The 17,786-nt window shown below is 34.6% G+C and overlaps 1 protein-coding gene across 2 annotated transcripts in view; it reads right to left on the bottom strand.

Moving 5' to 3' along the window:
- LOC115456418 overlaps window positions 1-17,786 on the bottom strand; it is a 344,631-nt gene that overhangs the window by 51,555 nt on the left and 275,290 nt on the right. The window lies entirely within an intron of this gene.

The raw sequence follows: 17,786 nt of genomic DNA, 5'->3' as shown, positions 1-17,786 counted from the left end.
CTTAGATAAAATAAAATAGAGGTTGAATAAAGGAAAGTGCCGTATCCACAATAGACATAGAGTAGAAAAGTATAAAATTTATATAGGCAAGATAGAAGCAGTCAAATGAAATTTATTATTCGCAACCTCTTGATTCAGTCGAATAATTTACCCGTACTCATAATCAGAAGCGGTTCACGAAAGCGGAACCCGCAATCAATTATCTAACAAAGTTTAAAGGAAACGAGGGTCTCGAAATACGACCAAAGAGGTCGGAGGAACGGGGCTGGGTCACGAATTTTACGGGTACGGATGCTCTCGACCCCAACTCAACTGGCAAGTGTGCCGCGGAAGTATGTAGGTTAACATCAGACGCGCTCGATACGCCACTGCTGCCGTTGTCGACCACCTAACCTAGATCAGGGTGCGGAGAGATCGCTTATGAAATCTGGCGCACGCTGCATAAATGAAATGCCATTTTATGTGCTTGTTTGATTTAATTTGATACCGCATTAGTGTGCTTCCTTTCTACATTATTTCGATCACAATGTTTCAAGCGAATGATATTGATTTTGCTTTTGTTTGCGATTTTTTCCTGAGAAGTTTCGGATCTGCTTTTCAGGAATTTTGCAAAAACAACTTTCTTAGAAGTTGCCTACGTATAATTATCCTATATATAATCTACCCACTAAATTTGGCCTTAGGTATTTATTGTTCCTGATATTTGATCATTAATGAATAAGTTATATCGTATGTATAAAGTTACGTAGAAACAATTTTATGGCAATCGGATTTGTTATGAAGATAACTAATCTGTGGCATTAATGCGCAACAAGTTTCTCTTCAAATGGAAACTCATTTTGAACTTACATAACAGCTATTTACATTGTACCTACGTATCTAAATATTATTATGTTTATGAGGGTAGGAACATAATAAAACATGTGTTTATTGAATACAACAATTATTATTTATGTACCATTGTTTTAAATTCTTATATTATAATATTATCTAAATTCACCAGAAAATAGAAATCTATGTTTCTCTTTCAGAGATTTGCATTGTTTATTTTTTTATAGTTAAAATATCTGCCATTAAATAACACAATATCTAATTCCTTTCACATCTGCTTCCACGAAGGCAGCTCGACGCTCCTAAGGCCTCGCTCAGGAGGTGTGCTGAGGTATCGCCGCGATAGCTGCTGACGTCACGCTCTGCAAAGTATTTCGCTGTTTCACTCAAACTGCAAACGTCAAATGTATTTAATTTGTAAATGCGATTTAATCGTGGGGTACAAACAGGTAGTTGAATGTCTAGTGGTGTTTATAAAATAAATAAAGGGAATCTTTCAGTGATGGAAAAATCTTGATCTAATCCTTATTCGATCTGATGGAAATTGGCGTCTGGAATCTACTGATTGTGGATAATTGCATCAACAACCATTGACTTGTTGCACAGATCATTTCCGCCGAACACGCCATGTTCCTGTCGACATTTAAACTGTCGTTAATCATCATTATTGACTTCCCATATTGTTGGGAAAAGTAAAGATATTATGATATCGTTGACGTGGTCTTTAGATATCTTTGGTTACTTCACGTAAGTTAATAAAAATAGTTTACTTCCGACATCGATAGAGAACGATACCGTTAAGGTACAACAATTTGATTAATTTGTGATCATAGTATTATTGATGATAACGTGTTTTTATCGATCTATTTTACCGCAGCGCATTTCTACCTTGGTTACTTTGAGCTATACACGTAGAAGTGAATGTTTTAGTAATGTTAAATATTTTTCGTTCGCCTTGTTAGTTCTAACCTTGTCACAGTAGGTATGCTTTTAATAATACGGTCATGTTCAACGGTAACTATAAAATTTTGTTTGTTTCAGTACTCAAAAATAACCAATTATTTACATGCACAGTAATAAGCAAAAAATAGTTTTTACGTATATTTATGGCATATTTTAAGTTTCCGGAGTGCTATAGTATACTTTAATATTACTATGACAAGACTATTACGTATGGCTTGTAGGATATATTTAAATGAACTTGACCCATTAGGAAAGTAAATTAGCATTTTAAGTTAAGAATAGTTTTTTTTTACATTTGTTCATTGATCCATTGTACTTTGATCCGTACTAGACACACTAGTCCTATAATTGTTTAAAATTATTTTGTCATACTAATCTGTTCATGAGTCAGATCGCTGTAAGTTAAATGGGAAAAAAATCTTCTCTCAGTTAGTTTAGTATCAGTATTGCGTTTGCAAGGAAAGTCGTTCCGTTTCGCACATAAAAGCTCGGGTGCTTTTGTGAATTTTTATTTCACTCTTTTGCAATGTATATACCTATATGAATTGCAAACAGCTTATTAATTGTCGTGTGCCTTAAGTAACATGTAGTTAAACTTTGATTTTTAAGTGAATTTCATCTCTTTATGTAAACTTAATTTATACATTAATACTGTTTTATCTAGGTCACAATTTAGGTAAACAAATTACACTTGGTTATTATTCATTTATTTTAATATAATGGGTGTCCTATAAGTCAACGTCTAAACTAAAAGGGGCTATAGGTCAAGGCCTGGCAGTCCATGGAAAAATACGAAAAAAATCCCGCCTCTAAGATCAGAGAAATCGGGGCAAATGCAAATTAAAATCAGATTTATTGACCACCTCGAAAGAAATTTGTAAGTGCTTTTTATTTATAGTTAAATATTACATAATTGAGTTTTATGTCACAGCATCAAATTGACTGCTTACTGTCAACCTCTATCTTGAACCTTGTAAAGTTATGATAACAAAATAGTGACAATTATCTCAAATTGGCAGACCGATTTAATTTTCGTATTTTATTATTATACACCTCTACTAATTCATTGTTTTGAAACAATGTTGTAATGTAGTAAGAGTTGTATGACGTTCGTCACAACCTCCTGTCATATCGCCGCACACGTGCGAGAAACTCTTCTTGAGTAATTGTAGCTTTAATCGTCTCTATTAGATCGCACTTATGTAACTTATTTTCTTTTTATACTGGCGTTACTTGTTAACACCATTATCATTATGCACGTGCTGATTATCATTTTAGGTAAATTGCAGTAGTCGACAGTTTTGTTTCAACATTTATCCTGGGAATTGGAAGTTTTCCTAATGGGAACTCAAAATGTGCAAAATTAATTTAGAGACTTAGCTATTGCCATTTATTTAGTCATCTGTATATTAAATACCCTTCTATTATTTAATATAGAAACTTCCAAGTCATTGCAGCGTTTGCGAACTTGTTATTAATATTCGTTTGTTTGTGAAAATACTATAACATTTTGATGCTGCAATCAATATGTTTGACTAATAAATTCGTGTTAAAAATATTATAATAACCATCCGCACAAGTTAATACACTACGTGATGGTACATTTTAATACCTTTACACCATGGACAATTTTCATTGTGTATAATAAAATGTGAGAGTAATATTAGAAAGACTGAAGTGGCGTAACGAGCGTATACTCCCGGCTGCATCTGGCTGGCCTCTGCTCGATAGAGGCGCAATTGTGCGCGCCGATTTCAAAACGAAAGTACCGCGCATCTAGGTTGGTGAACGTATTTTTCGCTGAGATCTCTTGCTGTTTACCCACTGATAGGTAGGCACTTTGTTAGAGAATGCGGCACAGCCAGATTGTTAGTTATTAATAACTTGCAACACACTATAAGTAATCCACAACACTAGAAACTTGCAAAACTACCCGAGTTTCTAATGATTTGGATTTGTTTCTTTTCTCTTTATTTGTACGTTATTATCTGAAACCATCACCGTCGGTGAGAGGTTTGTGTTTATTGCGTACGATAATGTGTACCGGTAATTTATATTATCCTTGTTTTACTATATTATTTTAAAAGTTTGTGTATAAGGGTAGGATATAACATCAACCGCTTAATTAATTCTTAGCACAAAACCGTCCGAGTATTTTCCCAATTGTTTACGTATTTAGTATTCCCCAAACGTCATTAATAATAAGACGTTATCGAGTTATTATTAAAGCCTATATTTATATTATTTTCTATTTAGGATCTTTGTGTTAAGGTTTTTAATTTCAGATTTAATTCAAGTTATTTTACATAACTATTCAAAATAATTAATTACAGTGTATATATTAATCACCTTGGTGACTGATGCAACAAGTATATGTTTTATAAAGCTAAGATTCTGTCACATCAGGACTAAATTAAATCTGTAATCTGTAAATCAACAATGTGGGTTCTATCGAAACCAAACATTATTATGTGTCCAACCCCTATGGTCAACAAATGGATCCAGTCCTCGATAATATTTCAATGTTGATTGTTGGACAAAAATATAAATTTATTCGGAAACGTTATTCAAATAATACAAATAAATTAATATTAATACGTTCTAAATTATTTCTCACGAAATTTAATGTGAGAAAATGATTACCATAACGCATTTATGTAAAATTTTCACATCGTACCTACATAGCATCTAGAGTCCAGGGTATATCCGAAGTAGTCCGATATTAAAAATATTAAAATCAATGCATCTATGTTGTTAACTGAACCCATAGTAGATGTAGCACAAAGTATGATTGTTTTGCATGTAGAATTATAATTTACGCCTAAGCTGATTTAATTAACACGTCATTCTGTTCGTGTTGCTTATATACTAAAATTTTTATTAATAATTCAACACAAAAATAACAAACTTATATTAAATATTTATATTTTATTATTTTCTGTATGGCATTTCCAGCTATGGAATTAGAGAGCTTGGATTAGAGGATATGTATATTGTATGTAGGTAGCTAAAGCTAATTTTAGAAGGGTGTTACGAAAGGCGAATGGGGCGTGAAATCGTTGGATCGCTCGGTTATATTGCAATGAGCAGCGGCGGCGACCGCGGTTATATCACATAAGATATCGTAACTTTTGCTCGTTACTTTGTTCGCTGTTCCTAATAGAAAGTGCACAAGCCTCTCGCCGCTCGGATACTATTTATTACTCAATGTCTTCCAGGTGTGTCGCTCGTGAACATTTCCCTCTTTCCAACTATATTACGAGTATAATGTAACTCTTACACTAGGAATACCTGTTTTAAATATTGCATTTTGTTGTTAAACAGGGCAACAAGATTGATAACACTGTAACTATGTTTTTAAAAGTACCGTAACTAATTCTCTATATTCATTTACTGTAAGGTGATTTTTTTGTGATTTAATAATATAATTTTAACGTTTAAAACTTGAAAGTAAATAGATTATTATTGAAAAAAATCTCTCCATCGCGTAGCGAGGAGTTAATGAGACTTTGTGATAAACGGGTGTATCTAGACGTGCGTTCTCTCAACCTACTTCTTGAATGCCGCTGCCTCTCAAGCGGATCTCGACTTTATTTTATTGTATATAAAGATTAAAACATTATTTAATGATTGTCGTTCTCAATCCTACATTTAGGAACCGCGGTCGGTGTGCCAGCGTATTATAAACTTTATATTCTATTTAGAAAGGATGACATTGTAGTGACATAAATAATTTGAACACTACATGTTCCATTCAACCATGAACTCCTTTGAGGAGCGTCCCGCGCTGAGACCTCAATTTTTTAAACTCTCTCACTTATTGGTCAATCAGCATGACATTTATATGGTAATGCTATCAAGTGGTCGTTGCAGAAATACCTTTGCCTTCGCTAGATAAACTTTAGTTCAAAATAAGTTTCAAGCCGATTGGAGCGGTATGCACTACCAGTGTGGAAATAGCTGGAATTTATTAGCGTCTAAAATGCTTAGATAGCATTTTTTATGGAAATGCATTACTGTGTAAACTTATTATAATGTATGTAATCCATGTTCTTCATTATTAATGTATCACATTTTATTCCTACATATGCATCCGCCGGCCAGTAAAAGCAAACAAATAGTGTCAAGGCGGCTTATATTGATTTCAAGCTTGTAACGAGTACAAATAGCCACACAATCGATTTAATTGTATTATAATTGTATTATGCTGATTGTTGTATTTATTCTATCTTGGTAAACGTATCATGATAATGTGGTAATGGTGAGATATGGAACAGTGTTTACTTTATTTTTTATTTTAAATTACAATAACTTTGATACAAGTCAAAGGCAATGTAAAAATGGGTTGTAGGGAATCTTCCTAATAACATTTACTGTATACAGATGGAATTTGGGACGGGAAAGGAAGGTGAGCTATGTATGAGGACTTTAGCTATATGAAAGCGTCGAAGTCTTCGAGATATCATGCATTCACGAATAAAAAAAAACCTATTTGTTTTTTTTTTTCAAATGTATGTTCATAATTTTCAACTAAGTAAGAAAGTATGCTCTCGAATAGTTTTCTCTCCGCTTAAAATAGATTTACGCAAAATCTTTCTTTAGGGGATATCTATAGTAGCGTTGTGAGCAAAACACTTTTCTGCGTGTAAATTCTAGTTTATAGCGATCTACCTAGCCCCGGAAGCGAATAGGGGAGAGATTATTCCGGAGTTTGGACTCACCGGCCTTTCGACCCATTTGTCACCGAATTTTGCGGTGATTCGGGTCCATAACCGAATTTCTCACCTCATATCGTATTAAAGCCTGGTGGCCTTTGACACACATAGACTAGTCTCGGTGAACCTACTAAGCTACCAGGTCCGCAAGTCCGATTTTGATTAAATTTTGTCCAACCATATCTTGACCCGCATATTGGACTTGTGATATTCTAAACTTTAAAGGTTTTAAGAGTGCTTAAGGTGCGAAAATAAAATTGTAAACCTATTGTGTAGTAATATTATACATGTATTGAACTCTCAAGGAAGGGACAATTTTGTTTATAAACCTCGGAAAATGCTAGATTGGCATTGAATGTAGATTTGTTCTCACTGGCTTAGTAGCTTTAACCAAAAGAAAATACCAATGTTTTTTTATTTAATTAATAATGACTATTATAAATACATCTATTTAAGGTATATTATGCGATGTTATAAATAAATCCTCGAGATAGTATTAAAACTTGCACAGTGATCATGATATTTACAAATCTTAACATACGCACTGTTTTCGTTCTAGATTAATTTTATGTAATACGTTACTGTAAAAACTCGTTGTTAGTTGGAACGTGTTTTGCATAGTTTAAACTAGTTTATGTTGAATACCTTCCCTAGAACTAGAATTTACTGCTAGTCAAAAATATTCTCACTTAAAACTGGTTATAACTAAAGGTTAGATTATTTTGTATCGTTTTAATTAATATGAATGTTATTGATGTGTGACCTGTTGAAATCATTTTAAAATGAATGGTAATTGTAATAGCTACCTCATGTTATTAAATTTTCAATAAATATTGTAAAACACCTAATTTGCTGTAATTGAGTCATTTTACACAAACATGATTTTTAAATTTATAATTTTTTTTTTTTTGATAGTGTTCTTTAGTTTTTGAAATTATGAAAAAAAATAATTATTTATAATAAATGGTTTTTGTTTGTCTATTTTTAGTAGTACGTTTAATGAAATGAGAGTTGATTTAAAAATAATTAACTTTTGTTTCAGGAACATTAACAAGGTTTCTAGCGATTTAGAAAAGTGTGAGTACTATTTAATATATTTATTATAGTTTCTGTGTATTTATAAATCGGAAGTGAATGTATATTTTCATGAATAATTATTACTTTTGCGTAGTGTGTCCTATATGTTTTCACTATATCTATGAAAAAGTGTAGTGACTACGTCTAGTCAAGTGTCTTTCCAAACGTGTGGGAGCAAGCATGGGTTATCTTATCCGGGGAAGCGCAGGGCACATCGCTCGTGACGACTTCCCAATAGAAAGTCCTACAGTGCAGGAAGCGTAGTGATGCAGTGTTCTCGCTACTCGCGGTGCGCTAGCGCACGTGCAGTTGTTGGTGGAGGGCGCCGGCCGATGCACTTTCATGCCGATAACGTCACAACTTACCTTCGTCAGCGTCATACCGCAGCCCGTAAGAGCTGTTATGCAATAGACGCACGCCACTCAACTTTCCAATTTCGGACAACGCGCTATTGTGTAGCGCTTTCAAATTTTACTATACCTTCGGTCGCTTGTTTGGCGCTTTCTTGCATTTTCTCTCTTTCTGATCACGACTGAAAAATGCTCTGAATTCGATGCGCAGACGCAACGCTCGAAATGCACTTTCACTGTTGACTTCCACCTTTCATCTAAAAGAATAATTGCTGATATATTTAAATTTTGCACATCTAATTTTACATTTAGTAGGGGTGTGTATAATGGAGTTACAGTGCGCGCTATTTATGCCAAAAAGCGGTCAAGTACGAATTGTGCTTGCACAACCAAAGTTCCCTACGAATACTCGGATCTACTTTTATACGGTTTTAAAACACATAAATATTTTTGTCTTTCTATGCCCACTGAGGCACTACATTACATTGGTAGATGATGCTAGTTTTGTCGGTTTTGTTCCAAGGATATTGGAACAGGCCAAGGGACTATGATATCCACCTACAGCTCGATTTAATTCTTAATTTAGAAAAATATTTTATTAGAATTCATGAATATGCTCTTAAAATTACTTAAAAATAAAAATATTTGAAAGCTCTACTATTTAGGTAAAATTATTGCTATATCATTTAACCATACGATATCGTCTTTAAAAAAACCTACTAACAGAAATACGGATACTATTATTAAGACCTGTTTTACAACTTTTAAGTAAATGCCACTCATCACATGAATGTATAGGCCGACCACATATACGTATAAAACTCGCTCCTAAATAAATGGTAAATAATGGTAATAAAATTAGTAATATCTATATTAGCTGCTTAATACGATACCTGTCAAATAAAAACACTTGAAACGTGTAAATCAAGCACTTAGTGTTAAATTAGAATGTTGTTGTTCTTCAGCATATTCTTGAAAACCTTTTTGAAACTATTCTATAGCTAAATGCATGCGTGACAACAGCCAGCGTAGAGCGCAGGTGTCGCAGGATTTTCACCTAGCTGTGATAGCGAGCTTTCCCACTGCGAGCATCGAGTTGAGAGTAAACCGATTCTGCTCTCTTGCATAAATAAATAAGGTTATTATAAATAACACGACTCACTTTGCTTTCACATAATGCTTGATATTAAAAATATATACATATATGGTAGATACATATAAAATAATCAATTGGTTCAATATTGATTTAAAGGATTCCTCAACATGTAGTAGTGAGCGATGTGTATGTTAATTGTTATTTTTTTTTATTTCAATGGACTACACAGTTTGATTTGATCGTCGCGGATATTGTTTTGTAAATCTGTTGAATAATCGTCTTGGAATAAAGAAAATGTGGAAAAAGTGTGTGGGTAAACTCTTTAAATATTCTGTAATAATTATATTGTTACAAAGTAAAAATAGAGTTAATTTTAAAACCTCCCTTGTTTCTAATGTATTATTTTTTATTATTATCTATCTATGTCATCAGATTACGATAACAGTATTGACAAAATACAGATGAATAATAAGATGAAATTGCATAGAGCTGGATAACAATTGAGAAAACAATTAGATGTTTACCGAGGTTTGAGCACGTTACACGTAATGTAATCGTATGTAATTTTACGTACGTAACGCCTGATAGTGAAACAACGCATTTTATTATTTAACGATATTCGGCGCCATTTCATTTCACTATTTGTATGCGCGTGTTTGACGTATAAGTAGATATAATAGGCACCGAATTTATTTCTGAAAAATTTTATTATAACTGCAATTCAGTTGATAATTAAATGACCCTTTTCAGTGTGAGCGCAACTGTATAGAAACGAAAGGTCAACTCGTATTGTAAATGAGAAAGTTAATCGTGGAAAGTGCGCGCGAGCGGATCTGTGGCACTTGATGCAATTTCTAAAAAATAAAACATAGGCCGCAGCGTTGTACCAGCGCGGCGCAGAGGGCAGCGGGCGTTTTGAGCTTGTATTCACCGGGCTAAAGCGGTGACTCCAGCAGGCATCAGGCATGTAATGCTTTATGAAAAAACATTGCGACAGTGTCATTGGTCTCTCCGACCTAGCATAGAGAATATTTATATACCTACTTTTATAACATAATAGATGTTATAATTAATTTTAAAATGTCAATGAGTCGACAAATAAATATTAGTGTCGTTTCTTCTTCAAGTTCAATGTGTTGTATCTATGTTTTAACAATAAAAATACCCGTTGAAGACACTCGGTATTCAATTCGTAAAAACAATAAAATAATTACAACTTAACAGACGTTAGAAATAGATAAATTGGTCAATGCAATTTTAATATACATGATATGTATTTATTGGAACATATTATCTCATCTTGGAACTAGCATGGAACCTTGGAACTACGACATTTTATCACTTCGATTATGAGGAAAAGTATTTTTATGAAATTCAGGCTTAACGAACTACGCTGATCTTTCACTTACTTATTTAGAACCTCGACTCACTACGGGAATTCATGACTTCGCTGTTCCGTGTAATGTCAACGCCTAGGAGATGTAATGTCATGCCAAACGCTCGTTCTGTAATACAAAATATATTTATATGGTGCCCACTTTTTTTTGACTACACTTAAAAACCATCTCAACTTTTAAAAGTGTAAATTATAATATGATTTCAAGAATTCTTGATATATTATCCATGAGTTATGAGAAATAATAGTAGTGTTGCTAAAATTTTTCGAGGCAGTCGTGACGCCTTCAATCCGGCGATCGGTAGTTCATCCTACTAGGCATTTAATCTTAAAAAAAAAACGATTTACAACAATTTCTTGAGACCCATTAGTACTCGCTGTATTTTTTATTTCCTTGGACATGGAGGAACAGAAATAGACAAAATAATTATTCGACGAACTTTGGACTATAGTTTTATATATTATACTTAGTTGTGTCATTGGTAGTCATCCACTACTATTATTACTCTTGATTTTATCACCCACCGAATACGCTACTCTGGTGGGGCACAAGAATTATTTTTAATATCATAATAAATGTCACATCAAGAAAATAGAAATCTACACAGTAAAACCAAAAATAAATACACATAAAAGTTGGTCTAAATATTAGCCATTGCTTTGTATATTGAAAAAAGGACATTCGAAATATAAAGCAGTTCATATCCCCGGAAATATAGAACGAATACATATTTTAACCAAGCTTACAGAGATATTTTTAACCGACGTCGAGACACGTGGGTGTTCCCATTTGAGAGTCACGTCTGTCCTATCCGCCGCGGCATAGAGCGCCTAAAGACGTAGGTCTATGAATTGAAACTTGTTGCAAATAACCACACGCTTTTAGAAATTGCATTAAATGTCAGTGTGTCCCTTTGTTATCTACTTTGGCACTAATTACGTATGTTTGACAAATAATCACGACTGCTTTTCTAGTACAAAGGACTTCAATTAAAAGAATTGTTGTCTTATAACAAGTATAGATAGACACAAGAATTACGCATTTACTATGAAAGTCATTGTGATAAAACGATTCGTGTTGAACAAAGAACTCAATCCGAGCAGGTAAGGTTGGTCGTGGCATCCGAGGCCGGGGCCTTTTCCCCTTGGGAGGTTAACCCTGAAGGACTGAGCCAAGGTCGACGGGTTTGAACTGCCTGCGAAGGGAGATGACTCGATGACTTTGAATTACCACCGCGGTCATATTCAGATGTTCTGTTACTGCAGCCAATGCTCGTTTTATGACACTTGCCAATAACAACTTATTTACACTTTACACGTTTGTTCCATGTTTGCGTTTTTTTAATCCACATTAATTTAACAATAGCTCGTTTTTCAGATTAATGCCATACGGGTGGGATACTTAATGTTCAGGATTTATGTACATTGGGTATGCTTTTATTATTTCTTGACTACTACGAAAGATACTTTCTTAGGGTTATACGATTATAATGTTACTGTTAGTTTAAATTATGGATTTCTAAATTTACGATAACATCAACCGATAGTTAACTAAGATTAATTTAATTGAAAAATTATTGATCTTATAATAAGGTATGGAAAAAAGCTCTGCGTATCATGGAGTTATTAGTTGCTCCACCGATTACCGCTTCGGAGATAAAGAAAAATGTATGATTAACAGTTAGTACTTCAGTTTGCACTCGGTTGAGTTATTCTTTTGTGTAGTCAAGTTACCATAATGAGCATCACAATAATTTGCTATACACATTGATCTATCGCATTGTAATTCAAACAAAGAGCCAAAATTGATCAACTTACGAAGGAGGTATGTACGCAATCGCCAACTGTCTAAGATTGGTCGAGTGGCTCAAGGCTTTGCAGTAGGGCAACAACTTTCTCTTTGTACACTAAACCATGCATACGCAATTGAATTTATCAAATAGTGTACATACATAAACTAAATACAATAATCATTTGGTATATTGTTATGTGGTAGAAATTATTATTTTAATATAATAAAAATCTATTATCAGTATGGTGCTTGATAAATGGTTATTTAAACATTATTGGCTTAATTATCGTGCCTTTGTTATTGAATCATGAGACTACAAATATGTCGCAGTTCAGCTGACGCTACACGACTTAACAAAGGAATGTCGAATCCTTCCCAAGCGCTTTGTGCTTCGTTGTCTGCTCATCAACACATCCCGGCTTGTTAACGCAAATGTGCTACGGTTGTGGTAATTTAACTGCAGTACCGATGTTTTTGTTACAAGTCCAGAGATATTACTCTGAGAAAGGATTCCCAGATTTTGTCATCGTTAGTACTGTGCATTGTGTTGTTGTCTGATAGTCAACTCTCTGATGACTTTCCAGGAATTTCAATTGACACAGGTACTTGGTCAGCCGGGTACGACTCTTTCATTTTTATTCTCGAATTTTTTTGTTCAACTTTATTCATTCTAGGTCTCTTATCACCTTTTAAATTGCATTTCCTTTAAGCACGAAAGGGTACTGCAGGTTCATGTAACTGGTGTTAAGTTTCAATAAGCATAGCGTGAACTTACATGAAAGCTCCAAGTTTAAGACAGACAGTTTTGAACTTATATATAATAATAAATAATATCAGCCCTGTATTATATACTTGCCCACTGCTGAGCACGGGCCTCCTCTACTACAGAGAGGGGATTAGGCCTTAGTCCACCACGCTGGCCTAGTGCGGATTTCGTCATATTAAATTTTAAAGGCCGAAATATCCATGATTATTAATTATTTTTACATTTTTCTTTCAACTGCGAGAACTAATCACTAACTAGACGTGAATTTAAATTCTTTACTTGCCAATACTTGTTTAGTTACCCAGATTAAAGCCGAAACAAAATGTATGAAAATGGACCTTGAGGTATCGCCTTAATTCGTTTATAACTCTTGAATCCTTGTAACACTGTACAGTCTACTCCGCCATTTAAGTCAGACTTTGACTTATGAAACTTTCATTTATTGTATAAGTAATAATTTGTTTTATAATTGAACTTATTAAAAAACATTGGAAACCAATAATAAAGCATTACAAACTATTTTAAAATTTTTTAATTGAATAACTTATTATCGCTAAATTATTGAGTTTAAAAAGATATATTTATGTGGCAATATATTACCATTAATATTTTTTGAAAGGTAAGAAATTTCAATATCAGGAGATACTTTTCTAAAACTACTGTGTAGTTTGTAAGATATGAAATACTAAAAGATATAATTTATATATTCTTTATAAGTCACATTTACAATAACACATTGATTTTATAGTCGAAATTGTATCGTAGTCCATGGGTTATGCCTCTTGGAATACAGAAAATTCGTCACAACTCATATAATTATTTCTGCGTTACGACGCCTACGGGCTTATCTAATTTCTTTTACTTAGAACATTTTTTTATCGCAATAACTTTAGATTTTTATTAAGTATAACTTGAAATACAAATGGCAAACTTTACATTACAATATTTTTACCATATTCATCTACATTCGTGTGAACAACGAACACCTTCCGGTGCATTTCGTACCATTTTTGAGCGACCCTGTGCTACTAACCTCCACGAGATAAATTATACAGCCATAAATATTTTAAAATAATAATGATTTTATGTTTTTAATAATCTAGATATTATTATACACGTTGTATAAAACCGTCTGCAACTGTTTTTTGTAGAAAAGCAAAATTGATAGTGTAAGCGATAGTTACTTAGGTTTATGTGCAATACACATAACTGGCCACAACATAGGGACCTCTACTTCGCACAAATATTTAATTGTTAAACATATTGTCATACTTGCTTCAAACAGTATAAACATGCATACCATTGCTAATGATTACGATCAAATGACGAAGTTATTGCACTTTTAAAGGGTTCGGTATTGTAGATGATCTTTGTTATACCAAATCGCTGTTAAATCTATAATTTTAAGTCTCATCAGATGTATTTTTTTTTTCATTATTACGCAAACAACGGCAGCTAAAATATATGTATTTGTAATGAATAATAAATAATTGAATTATTTGGTTAAATAATAATTATATTGTTGCAAAGTTATATAGTGCTGAAATATATTTTATTACAATATCTTTAGCCTTAAATTAACATGCATTCTTTTACCATCTCGTAATATCGTGAATTCTATTTGAATATCCAGAAAACATGTCTCAGCAAGCCGCACAGTGTTACACGGAGAAATAAATTCAAAAGTTTTATTTTGCCTGAAAAAAGCGACTATTAATGACATAAAGCTTACAATGTAATGCTCAGTTGTTATAGTTTCCTGTCCGAAATGACGTTTCTTTTATTACTTTTATTAACGGGAGTATTGGCCTTGGTGCGCCACCTGGTGGTTAGTGATCACCGCTGACCGGTGCCCCTGAACACTATGTCTTAACCGACTTTAAAAAAAATATATGTATATTTTGTTTACGATAATGTTAAACTTCGACAATCTCGTAGATTGCACCCGAGTAGCAAGCTGTTACAGTGATCGAAGCTACATGTTTATCCTGTAAGCAAAACTAGTTAAGTGCGATTGACCCACATACAGTGACCAAAACTTCCCAAGGCTTTTGTTTTTATAATATTTTCCTAGTCTATTGAGACTAATGATTATACGTTAATAATATTATAGGCACTTTCGCTTCGTCCTGAAAGGCAAAAAATATGAACGGCAGTATGGATAAAGTTTGGTTTAGCATATGCACAAGCTCGAGCTTTCACTAAAGGAAGGTAGAGCGGAGAAAGGGTCCGTGGTGCGCAGCTGTCCCGCGGGCGCCGATTGTTGGGCGCTCGGCGCTCCGCCCTCGCTGACCCCGCGCTCTCGCGCCGCGCTGCTCTGCTCTCCGCGAGCGCCGAGAAAAGCGCTCACATTCATATTACGAGTCGGCTACCCAATCGGGGCACGAGAGTCCAGGACCAGTACACAGAGTAGTCGCGCCACTCGCGACTCGCGCCAGTCGGCACTCGGCAGTCGCCCGTTATTCGTCGAGCGCACTGCACGTGTCACGTCATCGCGCGTAACCTCACAGCCATGTGGTGAAGTGAAACTGTCAAACGTGATACACTTTCGTACACACCGATGTTGTTTGATTTTTAGTGGACCTATTGCACTATTTATTAATTGACTTGTGCTTGTTTGAGTGATTCAAGTGGTGCGACTATTTCGGAAAATTGGATTATACTATTGAATAATGGCCTTAGCCAGGTGAGCTATTTTGGTTGTTGGAGTCAACACGGAACTAGTTTATTTTATCATGATCATCGAAGGACTTTACGTCGGTTGAGTTATTTGATACAGATATTCTAAAACAGGTAGAAGACGATTGAGTAAAACACCACGGTGAATTATTGTTAACTGTTGATCCTTTATTCTTTTATCCTAAAAAGAGCGAGCTACCTGAGAAGGGAATATTGATGTCTTGAATTTGTTTAGTACTTATTCCACAATGGGCGAAAGTTGTTTCGCCCCGCACGCGCATCTAACTTTCCTTGTTGTGTAAGCTGAACGTCAAACGACAGGTAGAGGGAGCGACTTAGAAATCGAGTCACTTTTACTGCGACCATTACCATTAGCTAATGGCTATAATCAACATGACAATTTCTTAATTGTTTAGCTAATTACAACAACTTTTGTTTTATTTTGAAACTAGTTGTAAAGTAATTATTTTTTCTCTGAGCGTCCATAAACACCCTTGGTGAGGATCCCTATTTGGATGTTTTTATTCTGTAACAGCGCACCCTCGGTCGATCGTTGTTACGGCGACCCTAAACGATGGAACCCCACTGTACCCTTGTTATGACGGACTGTTAGAGCATAGTTATATCAGGTTTAAACGTTACATTCCATATTTCGAGCGAATATGCTTTTCATGTCAGCTGCTCTCGTATTCGGAATATAAATACCCAAGTAATAAACTGTTACTGTGGATAATTCCAGTTATTGTGTTTTCCCCGAATTATCACATGACCCGCAACGTTTATTTCCCGATGACTAATAGTTAACCATCGAAATCGTCCTGTATATTCAATTTGGGGACATGGTCTCGTTTGTTTTTACTTAGCAGGTAGCCAGGCGAGGCCGGAAAGTATTACCTTCGGGAGTATCAATAGCCTTTTTTGTAACAATAACAACACATTGGAGTGGATTTGAACTCTGTTCAATTTATAACGTTGTTCATATTGTATGACACATCATATTAAATGAATACATACCTACCACGTGCCTACACTTTGAAGAAGTCTTGATCTGCATGACTTATTTTCCGGTGAGCAAGTATCGATTTATTTAAGCCCTAAAACAATGTTTATGTGTCAGAATATAAAGATTAACAGCGATGTTTTGTCGTGGTCGTTGACTTCCGTGCAAAATGCAAGGAAGAATATACTTATATGTATATAGTGTGGGTAGATCTGATGCCTTCGTCGCGACCCTCCTTCTTATTCTTATTGTGTGGGACTACGAACCCCAGCCATTTATAACGTTGTTTTGAACTTAAATTTATCACACAAGTTACATGAACTGAAAAAAATTATCCAAGTGACCCTATTGTAATAATATCCATTAAAATTATTGTAAAAGGTACATTTGGATTGTTGTCCATCATTAGTAATACCTAATGTCATACAACATATTCAGTGTATTGTTCGCAGTTATACAAATCCCTTCTACCTGCGAAAATAAGGCTGTATAAGCTCTTCCCACTTTTAGAATTTGATATGCGTGCCTCTTTGTTAGCGGCTAAGGAATAATACACACCTTGAGCAAACCTGTTCGTTGATTCGCCACAAACTTAAGCTCGTCCGGCCCTTGTTATACGCAACGTGTTTTTTATATATCAATAACGTAATTGTGTCTTAGAAGTTTGTGAAGTCCATTTTAAAGGTTTGCAAACTGTTAGTCAACATCCACAAAGTAATCCACATCCACATAATTAAATATAGTAAAAGATAGATATAGGTAACGTAAATTGTATTGTGATAAATAACATTGAAATGTAGTTATATGCACCTCTCCCATAATCAACTACATGGTTGTTTAAATAAGTTGGGCGAGGTTGTTTCGCAAGAAATATCTGGCCGAGGGCCGATGGCCGGTGAGCGTTCAGCATTCATAAAGCGACAGATTGCTCGCTGGCGTGTTCTCAACACTTGGTTTTCGGTGTTCCTGTTTCTCTGACACCGGCATGCGATATCTAAGTGGGTTTCGACAGCAACGTATTTCACTAAAGAAACCTACTGTTTTGCCAAACTGAGTTCAGTTTAGCGGCCGAACAGTTGTCCGTGACGCGGTCGAAATGATAATACGGTTAAAATGGAATG

Source organism: Manduca sexta, chromosome 20 (assembly GCF_014839805.1).
Source record: "Manduca sexta isolate Smith_Timp_Sample1 chromosome 20, JHU_Msex_v1.0, whole genome shotgun sequence".
NCBI lineage: Eukaryota > Metazoa > Arthropoda > Insecta > Lepidoptera > Sphingidae > Manduca > Manduca sexta.
The sequence above is the reverse complement of the archived record's forward strand: the minus strand, read 5'-3'. Positions and strand labels throughout refer to the sequence as shown.